Source organism: Dendropsophus ebraccatus, chromosome 7, assembly GCF_027789765.1.
Source record: "Dendropsophus ebraccatus isolate aDenEbr1 chromosome 7, aDenEbr1.pat, whole genome shotgun sequence".
NCBI classification, from domain to species: Eukaryota; Metazoa; Chordata; class Amphibia; order Anura; family Hylidae; genus Dendropsophus; species Dendropsophus ebraccatus.
In genome coordinates, this window is record NC_091460.1 from 77,954,630 (window position 1) to 77,971,621 (window position 16,992).

The 16,992-nt window shown below is 40.4% G+C and overlaps 5 non-coding genes across 5 annotated transcripts; all 5 read right to left on the reverse strand.

The window, feature by feature from the left end:
- Positions 1-1,421: 1,421 nt before the first annotated feature.
- Positions 1,422-1,493, reverse strand: TRNAC-GCA (transfer RNA cysteine (anticodon GCA)). Its single transcript has one exon. It is a non-coding gene; the product is annotated as a tRNA-Cys (tRNA).
- A 256-nt stretch (positions 1,494-1,749) lies between these two features.
- On the reverse strand, positions 1,750-1,821 carry TRNAC-GCA (transfer RNA cysteine (anticodon GCA)). The gene has a single exon. It is a non-coding gene; the product is annotated as a tRNA-Cys (tRNA).
- Positions 1,822-2,462: 641 nt separating this feature from the next.
- On the reverse strand, positions 2,463-2,534 carry TRNAC-GCA (transfer RNA cysteine (anticodon GCA)). Its single transcript has one exon. It is a non-coding gene; the product is annotated as a tRNA-Cys (tRNA).
- Positions 2,535-2,789: 255 nt separating this feature from the next.
- Positions 2,790-2,861, reverse strand: TRNAC-GCA (transfer RNA cysteine (anticodon GCA)). Its single transcript has one exon. It is a non-coding gene; the product is annotated as a tRNA-Cys (tRNA).
- A 10,517-nt stretch (positions 2,862-13,378) lies between these two features.
- TRNAC-GCA (transfer RNA cysteine (anticodon GCA)) lies at positions 13,379-13,450 on the reverse strand. The gene has a single exon. It is a non-coding gene; the product is annotated as a tRNA-Cys (tRNA).
- Positions 13,451-16,992: the final 3,542 nt, after the last annotated feature.

Consider the following 16,992-nt stretch of genomic DNA (forward strand, 5'->3'; position numbering starts at 1 on the left):
TTTCCAGCCGCTAAACGGATTATAAAGTACGTCTTTATTGAAAATTAAGGCAAGGGGGCACTCGGATTTGAACCAATGACCTCTTGATGTGCAGTCAAATGCTCTACCACTGAGCTATACCCCCAAACGAGCGCCTTTTGGGAGTGTTTCCACAAGCAGACCTAGCATTCTATATATTTTCAAAAATGAGTTTCTTTACACACTGGATATTTGTTCAATCATGTTTGGTAGCTGCAAAAAAGAATCAACCATTTAATTATTTATTTTATAAGAAGTGTTTTTCAAATTGGTTTAAAAACCTGTCCATTTTTTGTAATTTTTTTTGAATTTCTATTAACTAATCAAATGATAAAGTTTTTCTTTATTGAAAAGAAGGGCAAGGGGGCACTCGGATTTGAACCAAGGACCTCTTCATCTGCAGTCAAATGCTCTACTACTGAGCTATACCCCCAAACGAGCGCCTTTTGGGAGTGTTTCCTCAAGCAGACCTAGCATTCTATATATTTTCAAAAATGAGTTTCTTTACACACTGGATATTTGTTCAATCATGTTTGGTAGCTGCAAAAAAGAATCAACCATTTAATTATTTATTTTATAAGAAGTTTTTTTCAAATTGGTTTAAAAACCTGTCCATTTTTTGTAATTTTTTTTGAATTTCTAGTAACTAATCAAATGACAAAAGTATTTCTTTATTGAAAAGAAGGGCAAGGAGGCACTCAGATTTAAACCAAGGACCTCTTGATCTGCAGTCAAATGCTCTACCACTGAGCTATACCCCCAAACGAGCGCCTTTTTGGAGTGCTTCCCTGGGCAGACCTAGAACACTAAGTTTTTTCCAAAATGACTTTTTTTTTTCACACACTGGATATTTGTTCAATCATGTTTGGTAGCTGTAAAAAAATAATCAATGCTTTGTTTTTCTTTAAAGCAATGTTACTAATATTGGTTTTAAAAATCGTCTAATTTTTTGAATTTTTTTTGGCTGAACTTTTTCTGTTTTAGAGCTGATATAATTTCTGCGGTTCTATCATCCTAAAATCAGCGGAAAATAAAGAACATGTTAAATATGTTAACGGCTGTCAAATTGACAGAGGGGTTTTCCTATTTTGTGTGGACTAATGGAGATTTTCCATTGACAACGATGGAACTCATTATTATGACTTAATATGCCGATTACTGGTATCCACTTAAGAGCTTGGCTAATTTTTGTCCGATGACCTCTAGATGTGCATTCGCTTAACAAGTTATAACGCATGTCTTCCTGCGAAAACAAGATTTTCCACTGGCAACCATGGAGCTCAGTATTATCATAGAGTAAATATCGATTTGTGGTAACCTCTCAGCTAATTTACGCCCAATCACCTTTGAATTTCCAGCCGCTAAACGGATGATAAAGTACGTCTTTATTGAAAATTAAGGCAAGGGGGCACTCGGATTTGAACCAAGGACCTCTTGATCTGCAGTCAAACGCTCTACCACTGAGCTATACCCCCAAACGAGCGCCTTTTTGGGAGTTTTTCCCCAAGCAGACCTAGCATACTATATATTTTCAAAAATGAGTTTCTTTACACACTGGATATTTGTTCAATCATGTTTGGTAGCTGCAAAAAAGAATCAACCATTTAATTATTTATTTTATAAGAAGTTTTTTTCAAATTGGTTTAAAAACCTTTCCATTTTTTGTAATTTTTTTTGAATTTCTAGTAACTAATCAAATGATAAAGAATTTCTTTATTGAAAGGAAGGGCAAGGGGGCACTCGGATTTGAACCAAGGACCTCTTGATCTGCAGTCAAATGCTCTACCACTGAGCTATACCCCCAAACGAGCGCCTTTTTGGAGTGCTTCCCTGGGCAGACCTAGAACACTAAGTTTTTTCCAAAATGACTTTTTTTTTCACACACTGGATATTTGTTCAATCATGTTTGGTAGCTGTAAAAAAATAATCAATGCTTTGTTTTTCTTTAAAGCAATGTTACTAATATTGGTTTTAAAAATCGTCCAATTTTTTGATTTTTTTTTGGCTGAACTTTTTCTGTTTTAGAGCTGATATAATTTCTGCGGTTCTATCATCCTAAAATCAGCGGAAAATAAAGAACATGTTAAATATGTTAACGGCTGTCAAATTGACAGAGGAGTTTTCCTATTTTGTGTGGACTAATGGAGATTTTCCATTGACAACGATGGAACTCATTATTATGACTTAATATGCCGATTACTGGTATCCACTTAAGAGCTTGGCTAATTTTTGTCCGATGACCTCTAGATGTGCATTCGCTTAACAGGTTATAACGCATGTCTTCCTGCGAAAACAAGATTTTCCACTGGCAACCATGGAACTCAGTGTTATCATAGAGTAAATATCGATTTGTGGTAACCTCTCAGCTAATTTACGCCCAATCACCTTTGAATTTCCAGCCGCTAAACGGATGATAAAGTACGTCTTTATTGAAATTTAAGGCAAGGGGGCACTCGGATTTGAACCAAGGACCTCTTGATCTGCAGTCAAATGCTCTACCACTGAGCTATACCCCCAAACGAGCGCCTTTTGGGAGTGTTTCCCCAAGCAGACCTAGCATCCTATATATTTTCAAAAATGAGTTTCTTTACACACTGGATATTTGTTCAATCATGTTTGGTAGCTGCAAAAAAGAATCAACCATTTAATTATTTATTTTATAAGAAGTGTTTTTCAAATTGGTTTAAAAACCTGTCCATTTTTTGTAATTTTTTTTGAATTTCTAGTAACTAATCAATTGATAAAGTATTTCTTTATTGAAAAGAAGGGCAAGGGGGCACTCGGATTTGAACCAAGGACCTCTTGATCTGCAGTCAAATGCTCTACCACTGAGCTATACCCCCAAATGAACACCTTTTCAGAATGCTTCCCTGGGCAGACCTAGAACACTAAGTTTTTTCCAAAATGACTTTTTTTTTCACACACTAGATATTTGTTCAATCATGTTTGGTAGCTGTAAAAAAATAATCAATGCTTTGTTTTTCTTTAAAGCAATGTTACTAATATTGGTTTTAAAAATCGTTCAATTTTTTGAATGTTTTTTGGCTGAACTTTTTCTGTTTTAGAGCTGATATAATTTCTGCGGTTCTATCATCCTAAAATCAGCGGAAAATAAAGAACATGTTAAATATGTTAACGGCTGTCAAATTGACAGAGGAGTTTTCCTATTTTGTGTGGACTAATGGAGATTTTCCATTGACAACGATGGAACTCATTATTATGACTTAATATGCCGATTACTAGTATCCACTTAAGAGCTTGGCTAATTTTTGTCCGATGACCTCTAGATGTGCATTCGCTTAACAGGTTATAACGCATGTCTTCCTGCGAAAACAAGATTTTCCACTATCAACCATGGAACTCAGAATTATCATAGAGTAAATATCGATTTGTGGTAACCTCTCAGCTAATTTACGCCCAATCACCTTTGAATTTCCAGCCGCTAAACGGATGATAAGGTACGTCTTTATTGAAAATTAAGGCAAGGGGGCACTCGGATTTGAACCAAGGACCTCTTGATGTGCAGTCAAATGCTCTACCACTGAGCTATACCCCCAAACGAGCGCCTTTTGGGAGTGTTTCCCCAAGCAGACCTAGCATTCTATATATTTTCAAAAATGAGTTTCTTTACACACTGGATATTTGTTCAATCATGTTTGGTAGCTGCAAAAAAGAATCAACCATTTAATTTTTTATTTTATAAGAAGTGTTTTTCAAATTGGTTTAAACACCTGTCCATTTTTTGTAATTTTTTTTGAATTTCTAGTAACTAATCAAATGATAAAGTATTTCTTTATTGAAAAGAAGGGCAAAGGGGCACTCGGACTTGAACCAAGGACCTCTTGATCTGCAGTCAAATGCTCTACCACTGAGCTATACCCCCAAACGAGCGCCTTTTGGGAGTGTTTCCCCAAGCAGACCTAGCATCCTATATATTTTCAAAAATGAGTTTCTTTACACACTGGATATTTGTTCAATCATGTTTGGTAGCTGCAAAAAAGAATCAACCATTTAATTATTTATTTTATAAGAAGTGTTTTTCAAATTGGTTTAAAAACCTGTCCATTTTTTGTAATTTTTTTTGAATTTCTAGTAACTAATCAAATGACAAAAGTATTTCTTTATTGAAAAGAAGGGCAAGGGGGCTCTCAGATTTAAACCAAGGACCTCTTGATCTGCAGTCAAATGCTCTACCACTGAGCTATACCCCCAAACGAGCGCCGTTTTGGAGTGCTTCCCTGGGCAGACCTAGAACACTAAAATTTTTCCAAAATGACTTTTTTTTTCACACAATGGATATTTGTTCAATCATGTTTGGTAGCTGTAAAAAAATAATCAATGCTTTGTTTTTCTTTAAAGCAATGTTACTGATATTGGTTTTAAAAATCGTCCAATTTTTTGAATTTTTTTTGGCTGAACTTTTTCTGTTTTAGAGCTGATATAATTTCTGCGGTACTATCATCCTAAAATCAGCGGAAAATAAAGAACATGTTAAATATGTTAACGGCTGTCAAATTGACAGAGGAGTTTTCCTATTTTGTGTGGACTAAGAGTACATTTGATGGATAATGTGTTTTCCCTTAGTCCATCAGCGGCACAATAACGGGGTATTATTGCCCCTGTGAGCTTAGGCAGGACAAAAAAAGGAATTTTAATAGTAAACTTAAAACTTTAATGAAATCATCATTAGGCCCCTCCTCCCTCAGTATAAGAGGAGGCCGGCCCCCATACACCATGAGTTAATTATAAAGAAAACATCACCTTGTCCCAAAATAGGGAGGGAAAGTTGTGCCGCTGATGGACTAAGGGAAAACATATTATCCATCAAATGTACTCTTCCCTTACGTCCCTCAGCGGCACAATAATGGGGATTTAGCACGACAATTAATCCCTAGGGTGGGAACCAAGCAGAGCCTGGCAAACCACCGAAGCTGCAAACCCTGAAGGTTCGGACGCCGCAATCCGATAGTGCTTGAAGAAGGTTCTCGGAGTGGACCAAGAGGCTGATTGGCAAATTTGTTCTAGAGGGATAAGAGCCCTCTCAGCCCAAGAGGAGGCGACTGATCTGGTCGAGTGAGCCCTAGTGAACTCTGGCGGATCCTTCTCATTAATATGATATGAAAGATTTATACACTCTGAGATCCATCTTGATATTGATGGTTTGGATGCTTTCAATCCTTTGTTTTTCCCCGAGAAGGATATGAAGAGATTCTCAGACCGCCTGAATTCCTGAGTCCTCTGTAAGTAAATTTTTAAACACCTTACCACGTCCAAACTGGCTAGTTCAGTATCTTTGGATGTCAAGTCTACTGGGAGCCTCGGAATTGTTACAAGCTGGTTTAAGTTAGAAAATAAGGGACATTTAGGTGTAAAGGTGGGGAGAAATTTGAGCAGAACCTTATCTTCCAGAAAGGTGGTGTATGGCTCTACCGAGGAGAAAGCCTGAAGTTCTCCTATGCGTTTGGCAGAGGTTATGGCCATTAGGAAGATCGTCTTTAAGGTTAAATTCTTTATAGGAATCTGAGGGAGAGGTTCGAAAGGGTCCCCACTTAATGTCCTCAAGACTAAGGAAAGATCCCAGGGACTGACTGGTCTACAAATTCTGGGTCGGAGTCTGGAAACTGCTCTGATGAATTCCTTTACTTCCGGAACCTGCAGAAATTTCACATGAAGTGATGCTGACAACGCGGCCAGTTGGACCTTCAATGTACTAGGGGATAACCCCTTATCGTATCCATCCTGCAGAAATTCCAATATTTGAGGTACGGAAGGAGAGCTGGAGTCTAAGTGACGTTGAGAACACCAGGAACTGAAGATCCTCAGGATTCTTGCGTAGGATTTATTAGTGGCGTCACTTCTTGAATGGGAGAGAGTCTCCCTAACCCTAGAAGAAAAGCCTTTGGCTTCTAATAGGGGTAAGTTAGAAGCCAGGCCGTTAGGTGCAGGGACCCTAGATTGTGACAGAGCTGAGTGCCCTGAGAAATCAGGTCCGGCCAAAGTGGGAGCTTCCAATATCTCTTCCGACTCATGGACATGAGCAGGGAGAACCAGGACCTCTTTGGCCAAAATGGAATTATTGCGATCACTGAGGCCTTGTCTTGTCTGATTTTCACCAGGATCCTGGGAATCATGGCCGTCGGTGGGAATATGTAGGCCAGATTGAATCTCCATTCTATGGTCATCGCATCCACCACCTCCGGATAGTCTTCCGGGTACAGTGAGCAGAATCTCGGTAGTTTGGTATTCCGACGAGTCGCCATCAGATCTATCTCCGGGTGACCCCATCTGGCGGTTATCTGATTGAAAATCACAGTGTTCAGAGACCATTCCCCTGGAATTGCCTGGTTCCGACTCAGACTGTCTGCTAGAATATTCAGAGTCCCCTTGATATGGACTGCTGTAAGGCTGGCAAGATTTGATTCTGCCCACTTCAAGATCTTTCCCACCTCTTTGAGGAGGGGTTTGGATCTGGTGCCACCTTGTTTCTTTAGGTAATATACAGAAGCAATGTTGTCTGTTCTTACCTTTACCGCTTGACCCTGAAGAAGATCCGAGAAGTGGACTAGGGCATTGAAGATGGCTCTTAACTCTAGCTCGTTTGACGAGAGGCTTACTTCTGACGAGGTCCAAACTCCCTTTATAGTCCTCTGAGCTAGATGAGCTCCCAATCCTTTGCCTGATGCGTCTGTAGTGAGGGTGATCCAATTCGGCTCTTCTATTTCTGCTCCGTATTTTATACTTGACCACCATCGAAGAGTTTGTCTAACGGATAGCGAAAGTCTGATCCTTTTGTCCAGGCCAGAGGTTTTCCGGTTCCAATGTTGGAGAACCTCCGACTGAAGAGGTCTCATATGGAACAAGGCCCATGGAACGGCCTCCGTAGCTGAAGTTAAGAGTCCCAGATACTTCATCAGGGTCCTTAGAGAGACCAGGCGAGGAACTCTCAGAAAGCGGTACCCATCCAGAATTCTTTTCTTCCTCTCTGGAGTGAGGAATAATCTCATTTCCTGGGAGTCTATGATAAACCCAAGGTAGATCTTTCTTGTAGAGGGAGTTAGGTCTGATTTCTCCCAATTGACTAACCATCCGAGTTCGGATAGCAGATCCAGAGTTGTCGAGACATTCTGGTTGTGGAGGTTCTGGGATCTGGCTATAAATAGCCAATCGTCCAGGTAGGGAATAATAGTTATGCCTTTTTACCTCAGAACTGCCACCACCGAAGCTATCACCTTGGTGAAGATAAATGGAGCCGAGGTAATCCCGAACGGGAGGACTTTGAATTGAAGATGACGTACTCGTCCCCTCACATAGACAGCTATCCGCAGAAACCTCCTGTGACCCTGGAATATTGGGATGTGGAAATATGCATCCTTTAGGTCCATTGATGCTAAAAGGTCTCCTTTGTTTAGTACCGTCTTCACTGACTTTATAGTCTCCATTCGGAATTTGTTTTTCACCATAAAACGATTTAGGAAGCGTAGGTCTATGATGAGTCTGTCTTTCCCTGAAGGTTTTGGCACCAGAAATACGGGTGAGTAAACACCCTGACCTATTTCCTCCGTAGGTACTGGTTCCAGGGCGGAGATTTTGATTAGATCCAAAATTGAACTTTCTAGAACTGCTTGCTTCTCGGGTGATAGACGCGATGAAATTCTGAACTTTTCTGGTGGCAGTTGTTCTAAGGATAGCGCATAACCCCTCCTGACGATATTTAGGACCCACGAGTCCTTGACCCACCTCTCCCAGGCTGGTAGAAAGTGGGACAGACGTCCTCCCACAGGGAGCCCGGCGTCAGAATTCCTTCTTCCTAGGGGGGGACTTCCTTCTGGAAGCACCCCCTCTTCTGGAATTTCCAGATCCTCTTCCTCTACCTCTATATCGGTATTGTCTCTCTCTTTGAGGAGACCTGTCCCGATATCTCCGAAAGGACTTCTTCGCTGCCGGCAAGGATTTACCCTTGCGGTCGGAGAGTTCCTCCATAAGGGAATCTAGTTCCTTACCGAACAATTTCCCAGGAGTGTAAGGGATATTGCATAGGTTAAATTTTGATGGATTGTCTCCAGCCCATGGCCGGAGCCATAGTGCTCTCCTGGCTGCTGTGGACAGGGCTAAGGATCTTGAAGCCAATCTAGCCTGATGAGTGGCCGAATCTGAGATGTAATCCATGGCTAGGTTAATTTCCTTGAATGATTCTAATATGTCATCTCTATTTACCCCGGAGTCAATATCCTCCTTCATTTTCTTGAGCCACTTCCTCAGTGCCTTGGAAACTTCGTGATTGGCGATGGCTATGGCACCCTGTCCCGTAGCCGTAGTATAGGCCCTTTTCAAAGATGCCTCAATACGGCGATCCATAGGATCTCTGAGGCTAGAGCCATCGTCTCCGGCAACTAAGATATTTTTGGATAATTTAGAGATCGCTACATCCACTTTAGGGGGTTCCACCCAAGAACTGGATTGCTCCTCGTTCAGCGGGAACAAGGCCCAAAATCTTTTACCTACGGCAGGGGCCTTATCGGGTCTCTTCCATTCCTCTTTAACTAGCTCTGAAATGAAATCATCCATCCTGAATGCTCGAGGAGCAGAGGAGGACTCCTCAGAGGGTAGCTCAGTAGCTACTTCTACATATTTTATTAATTTAGAAATTCTGTCAGGGTTAAACAAAAACTTTTCTTTCTTTTTGATATCCCTGTCGGAGTCAGAGGAATACACTTCATCCAGGACAGTAAATCCTTCAGAGATTGAAGGGGAGTCATCGTGATCTCTTCTAGGTCTTTTCCTAAAAGGGAAGGGGAGTGTAAGGAACCCTTCGGCCGGAAATGGATGATAAAAGATGGAGTATCCTACCTTGAAGTAGTGAGAGACTCCTTAAAGAGAACCAATCATGGACGAAAGTTAAAAAATTTTTATTCCTTAATTAAATGCAAATCATAATTTAATTGACATTTGCAAATATAATTAATTATTTTTATTGTCACGTTTTTGAATTATTCCCTTTTTACTTTCCTGTCTCGAGCCGGCTCTTTTCAAAAGAGCCGGCGCGAGACAGGAAACTCCCGTCATGCAGAGTGGCAGGAAAGGTTCCCATGATCCTTTGCCTGCCGCTCTGTTAACACACAGTGATCTCGCGCTATACAGCGCAAGATCGCTGTGTATAATCTAAAGTCCCTCTTCTCTAATCTATTTATGAAGATACAGACTGCCTCTGCAGTCTGTATCTTAATACTTTACCTAATCCTCTTCTTCGTGCAGCAAGGCCGGCGGCGCCATCTTGATTACGTCACTTGCGTTCCAGCGGTGGAACGCAAGGCCCGTAATCAAGATGGCGGTGCCCGGCCTTGCGGCACCGAAGCAGAGGATAGGTAAAGTATAAAGCTACAGACTGCAAATGCAGTCTGTATCCTCATGAAGTCTATCTATGAAGATACAGACTGCCTTTGCAGTCTGTATCTTTATACTTTACCAAATCCTCTGTTCCCTGGCTGTTCCGGCGGCGCCGCCATCTTGATGACGTCACTTGCGTTCCAGCTGTGCGTTCCAGCGTGACGTCATCAAGATGGCGGCGCCGCCGGAACAGCCAGGGAACAGAGGATCTGGTAAAGTATAAAGATACAGACTGCAAAGGCAGTCTGTATCTTCATAGATAGACTTCATGAGGATACAGACTGCATTTGCAGTCTGTAGCTTTATACTTTACCAGATCCTCTGTTCCCTGGCTGTTCCGGCGGTGCCGCCATCTTGATGACGTCACGCTGGAACGCACAGCTGGAACGCAAGTGAAGTCATCAAGATGGCGGCGCTCACCGGAACAGCCAGGGAACAGAGGATCAGGTAAAGTATAAAGATACAGACTGCAAAGGCAGTCTGTATCTTCATGAATAGACTTAGGGAGAGATGTACTGTCATAATAGGGACAGTTATATTTAGGTGATTGGTTCTCTTTAAGGCCCTCCACAGAGGAGTTTACAAGGTCACTAACCCATATGACCACATCCTGGATGGTAGGTTCCTCTTTATCCTATAGAAACATGACCATAGAATACACGCAGATGCAATATCCCTTTAAATCCTACAGGATTAGATCTCACCTGAATCCGGGGACGGCATGCCAGACAGGTAGTAAATTCACTGTCATCCGGTAAGGGGACATCTGAAAAGATTGTCAGACTAAGTACATAGTACCTTAAAAGGAAACAGAATCCTTCTGATTACCTTAAGCTGTACCCACCCCACTCTCTGCAGGTTAGGTGGTGTCTTTTGGCAGTAGATTTCCGAACAGAGGATTCTCTAGACATCTTCAATATGCAATACACAAGTTCTGATCACAGCACAGTGTATCAGCAGCTGGCTTCCAAGAAAGACAGCAAGACTACCCAGTTCAGTGCAGGTTTTAAACTTGTTTTGGCGCCAAACCTGAATCCTGTTACACCCAGAAGGAGGAACCTACAGGGCCCCTCCTCCTGTATAGCATACCTGAGAAGTGTACTTCATTTCTCCGGAGCTTCGGACGCCGTAGAGGCTGGAAATGATGGAAAAAACGTCACTTCCGGTAATCGGCCGCAGTGGAACGCAGATGCGCTCCAAATGCCGATACGTCATTTCCGGTCCGGCCCGTGGAACGCAAACTGCGCTTCACACGCCTGGAAGCAGGATCCTGTGGAAATAGGAGCTGGAAAAGAAAGAAAGAGACAGAAAATAACAGAGACCCCCCGAAACAGGGCAGGGGGGGAACCCTAGAGGTAATATACTGAGAAAGAGACAAACACATGGGAGGGAGGAGGGAGTCCTGCCTTTTACTCTCAGGACAAAAAATAAACTCATGGTGTATGGGGGCCGGCCTCCTCTTATACTGAGGGAGGAGGGGCCTAATGATGATTTCATTAAAGTTTTAAGTTTACTATTAAAATTCCTTTTTTTGTCCTGCCTAAGCTCAAAGGGGCAATAATACCCCGTTATTGTGCCGCTGAGGGACGTAAGGGAATGGAGATTTTCCATTGACAACGATGGAACTCATTATTATGACTTAATATGCCGATTACTGGTATCCACTTAAGAGCTTGGCTAATTTTTGTCCGATGACCTCTAGATGTGCATTCGCTTAACAGGTTATAACGCATATCTTCCTGCGAAAACAAGATTTTCCACTGGCAACCATGGAACTCAGTATTATCATAGAGTAAATATAGATTTGTGGTAACCTCTCAGCTAATTTACGCCCAATCACCTTTGAATTTCCAGCCGCTAAACGAATGATAAAGTACGTCTTTATTGAAAATTAAGGCAAGGGGGCACTCGGATTTGAACCAAGGACCTCTTGATCTGCAGTCAAATGCTCTACCACTGAGCTGTACCCCAAACGAGCGCCTTTTGGGAGTGTTTCCCCAAGCAGACCTAGCATCCTATATATTTTCAAAAATGAGTTTCTTTACACACTGGATATTTGTTCAATCATGTTTGGTAGCTGCAAAAAAGAATCAACCATTTAATTATTTATTTTATAAGAAGTGTTTTTCAAATTGGTTTAAAAACCTGTCCATTTTTTGTAATTTTTTTTGAATTTCTAGTAACTAATCAAATGATAAAGTATTTCTTTATTGAAAAGAAGGGCAAGGGGGCACTCGGATTTGAACCAAGGACCTCTTGATCTGCAGTCAAATGATCTACCACTGAGCTACACCCTCCAACGATCGCCTTTTTGGAGTGCTTCCCTGGGCAGACCTAGAACACTAAGTTTTTTCCAAAATGACTTTTTTTTCACACACTGGATATTTGTTCAATCATGTTTGGTAGCTGTAAAAAAATAATCAATGCTTTGTTTTTCTTTAAAGCAATGTTATTAATATTGGTTTTAAAAATCGTCCAATTTTTTGAATTTTTTTTGGCTGAACTTTTTCTGTTTTAGAGCTGATATAATTTCTGCGGTTCTATCATCCTAAAATCAGCGGAAAATAAAGAACATGTTAAATATGTTAACGGCTGTCAAATTGACAGAGGAGTTTTCCTATTTTGTGTGGACTAATGGAGATTTTCCATTGACAACGATGGAACTCATTATTATGACTTAATATGCCGATTACTGGTATCCACTTAAGAGCTTGGCTAATTTTTGTCCGATGACCTCTAGATGTGCATTCGCTTAACAGGTTATAACGCATGTCTTCCTGCGAAAACAAGATTTTCCACTGGCAACCATGGAACTCAGTATTATCATAGAGTAAATATCGATTTGTGGTAACCTCTCAGCTAATTTACGCCCAATCACCTTTGAATTTCCAGCCGCTAATCGGATGATAAAATATGTCTTTATTGAAAATTAAGGCAAGGGGGCGCTCGGATTTGAACCAAGGACCTCTTGATCTGCAGTCAAATGCTCTACCACTGAGCTATACCCCCAAACGAGCGCCTTTTGGGAGTGTTTCCCCAAGCAGACCTAGCATCCTATATATTTTCAAGAATGAGTTTCTTTACACACTGGATATTTGTTCAATCATGTTTGGTAGCTGCAAAAAAGAATCAAACATTTAATTATTTATTTTATAAGAAGTGTTTTTCAAATTGGTTTAAAAACCTGTCCATTTTTTGTAATTTTTTTTTAATTTCTAGTAACTAATCAAATGATAAAGTATTTCTTTATTGAAAAGAAGGGCAAGGGGGCACTCGGATTTGAACCAAGGACCTCTTGATCTGCAGTCAAATGCTCTACCACTGAGCTACACCCTCAAACGATCGCCTTTTCGGAGTGCTTCCCTGGGCAGACCTAGAACACTAAGTTTTTTCCAAAATGACTTTTTTTTCACACACTGGATATTTGTTCAATCATGTTTGGTAGCTGTAAAAAAATAATCAATGCTTTGTTTTTCTTTAAAGCAATGTTATTAATATTGGTTTTAAAAATCGTCCAATTTTTTGAATTTTTTTTGGCTGAACTTTTTCTGTTTTAGAGCTGATATAATTTCTGCGGTTCTATCATCCTAAAATCAGCGGAAAATAAAGAACATGTTAAATATGTTAACGGCTGTCAAATTGACAGAGGAGTTTTCCTATTTTGTGTGGACTAATGGAGATTTTCCATTGACAACGATGGAACTCATTATTATGACTTAATATGCCGATTACTGGTATCCACTTAAGAGCTTGGATAATTTTTGTCCGATGACCTCTAGATGTGCATTCGCTTAACAGGTTATAACGCATGTCTTCCTGCGAAAACAAGATTTTCCACTGGCAACCATGGAACTCAGTATTATCATAGAGTAAATATCGATTTGTGGTAACCTCTCAGCTAATTTACGCCCAATCACCTTTGAATTTCCAGCCGCTAAACGGATGATAAAGTATGTCTTTATTGAAAATTAAGGCAAGGGGGCACTCGGATTTGAACCAAGGGCCTCTTGATCTGCAGTCAAATGCTCTACCACTGAGCTATACCCCCAATCGAGCGCCTTTTGGGAGTGTTTCCCCAAGCAGACCTAGCATCCTATATATTTTCAAAAATGAGGAGATTTTCCATTGACAACGATGGAACTCATTATTATGACTTAATATGCCGATTACTGGTATCCACTTAAAGGGAATGTGTCACAAAGTAAAAAAAAAAAAAAAAAAAAATGATAAAATTGAATTTGTTTTTTTTTGTTGAATTGTAAGTGTTTTTTTTTTTTTTTTTTTTACATGTAAGGAAATATGATCTAATATCTAATAAATATCTAATTTTCCATATTTCCCAGTAATGGCCCCTAGGGGGAGCTCCAGCAGAAAAACTGCTGGTAAAAGTTACCTGATATACGGCTGTGCTGAAAAAAGAGGCAGTCTCTGCTCAACTGCTGTGACATCATCACCTCCCTCCTCTTTTCACAAAGTAACAAAGAGGGGAAAGGTGATATTATGTGTACTGCTGGGCAGCGCCATTTTGTTGTTGTCTGCACAGAAGTACACATACAACAGACGTGTCTCACAGGTAGAGTATATATATATATATATATATATATATATATATATATATATATATATATATATATATATATACCTTCTCTACCTGTGCTATGTGTGACACTGCGGTGTATTATGAAGGGCTCATTATATATATATATATATATATATATATATATATATAAAAGCCCTTCATAATACACCGCAGTGTCACACATAGCACAGGTAGAGAAGGTATATATATATATATATATATATATATATATATATATATATATATATTGAGAGGAATGAGTTAATCCATCCAAAGTTTGAAAGAAAAATAAATCCTTTTCCATCCAAAGTTTGAAAGAAACAATAAGACTTTTTCTCATGGAACTTTCACTGAACTTGTTCAAGGATATACAGCTGGTCTCGAGATTATGGAACTCTCCTATGTGACTGAACCTGTTCCCAGCAGATAATAAATGTTATTCTATAATTCTCATAAGCAGATAACAAATGTTTTTTAGCATCCTTATGTATGTATCAACATCCTTATGTAAACAATTTTAATTGAACATTTAATACCATATCTGTCAAAATATATCCGTAGTTATTAGTTTTTTGAAGTTGACGACGTATATAGTGTATGACTTTGCATTTTACATTCATATCCATTGGTTTTTTTCTGTATAAATAAAGGTGGGTTCTCAGAGATAGTTGGAACATTGCTTACCTTAGAAAACTTCTGATATGACACTAGAAAGAATGTTTTGTCTCAAGAACTATTTCCCTCAGAGACATGTTTATCAGTGTTCAAGGCCGTTCTCAGAGGAAAGTTGCCTGTCTGTTACAGTGGGAATAATGTGAAAGTATCATTGCACAGAATGTGTTATTCTAACCTTTTTGAATAATAATAATGGATACTAATATAGATGCTATTGCGCATGACTGAATATCTAAATCACTAGCACCGCCTCATCTATGCCTTATTAGCATTTGTTACCACCCTATATTTTATCTGTCTATAAAATGTGATCACCATAATAAAAACTGGGCCCATTTACACCAGACTTGTTTGCAAGATACGTTGTCTGTGTCTTCATTCTAAGTGCATGGTGTGGGAGAGGGGATCCGGACCCATTCTCCAACTTAATTAGGAGACAGCCAACAACAGTAGGCCTTCTTTGGGAAGGCACCTCGACATTATTGGCGCCCGAACAGGGACACGCCCATTACATCGGGAGATCGGATGACCTGCACTGCTGTACCAGGGGAGAGAGAGGTGAACAAGGAGACCACAAAACCTGGCCAGGTAAGAGTAAAAAATTTGTTTACTCTTTTCTGTGCTCTCCTCCTTCACATCTTTTCTTACCTACCTCTGCAGAGTAAGTTATCAAAGTGAACTCACGATAGGCGTGTCAATTTGAACTTTGTTCTCCTCTTGTTGGCTGTTCTATGTCTGTTTGTCCTAGCCTGTGAGGGTTAGTATATAGTAGGCGAAGAATTGCTCATTCAGGCTAAAACTGTTACCCAGAGCCCGGCCGTGGTTGTCACAGGTCCTCATAGACACGGAGCGTTGTGCGGTGGGAACAGTGCCAGTGCTAAAACCACTTTGGAATGAGCCTAGTAGCCTAACTATACAAGGACGCTGGACAGTGGTCTGGTTGTTTCCAAGGGAAAGATCTGTGATATGCCTATTACTGTCCTCTGTATACTTGGGGTAACTTGTTTTGCAATCTACATAGCAGCAAGAGTGTATTTCAACATAAGAGAAGGAAGCCCTGAACCGTGGAATATTCTAAGTCCCAGCTTTTGGTAGTGATCCGTGGTCATAAGTGTACAGGACACAAGAAAGAAAATCATCAGTTGATCATTCTGGGTGCCTCCTGTTATACGATCACGAAGTAATTGATCCGTGGTCACAAGTGTACAGGACACAAGAAAGAAAATCATCAGTTGATCATTCTGGGTGCCTCCTGTTATACGATCACGAAGTAATATAAAATGGGACACACAGAATCAAAAGGGGTTTCTGCAACCCACATAGTGACCTGCCGATATGGCAAAGAACAAGCAAAAAGGGCAAAAGCAATGTTGAAATATTTTAACATCCAACACGATGCTGTTTTTAACCCCAATACTTGGACTAAAGTCCAAGAAACAAGGGGAGGATTAATAATTGATAATGGGTGGACATGTCATGTGCCGGTTACCAGCAATATCTAGATAAGACAGAATATTGTAGTTTGTGTGGCAGACCCAAGCCACATCATTATGTTACACCATTGTACCCAGTTTATATCTGTATACAAACTCCAGATCCTGCGAAAAGCCAACCTACCTCCAATGGTGGCGTATAGACCCTTTGTTCTGCAGGAATCTTCCCTTTGGTCGGCTGTTGAAGTAGTTACTTTGATTTAAAGTGCCCCTTACCTGATAGTAAGACCAATGCCTTTTGTGGAGGTGGCAGCCTAACCTCAAATAGTGTACAGTGCCATGTAAGTGTCTAAGTACAAAGCCACGTACTCAGACAAGGAGAACAGTCCAGCTCATTGCTAGATACAGTACTGAGAGAGCTGAAAAGAGGTTAATTAATGCTGCGTAGTGAAGCAGCATACAAAGTACATAATGTGTGTTATTTGTTATGTTTTGTACAAGGCCATCAACCAGCTCTGAGGGCTGCAGATCACATGCGAGCAGCATTAGGAAAAAAAAAGAATCAGAGCTGTTAGTGTAATGTAATGTCCGCTCCTACATTATATACTGTCGTATTTCAGCCAGTCTTACTAAGCTGGTGTTCCCCTTTAGAAGTATGTTACGTGTTACAAAATGTTGATCATTTTCTGTTGTCCCGACCGTGGAACATTTGTTTATTTAGCTACGCCACTTTTTTGTAATCAGCCCTCAAAGATGGCGACTGAAAGCCAACCACTCCCACATATCATCCACGTCTGTATTATAATTGTGACGTCTCAAAACCATGCCCTAAGCCAACACCCCTATATCCGGTTATCTAGTCCGGTGGCCATTTTAACTCCTGGCATTTCTGTCCTCCGCCCA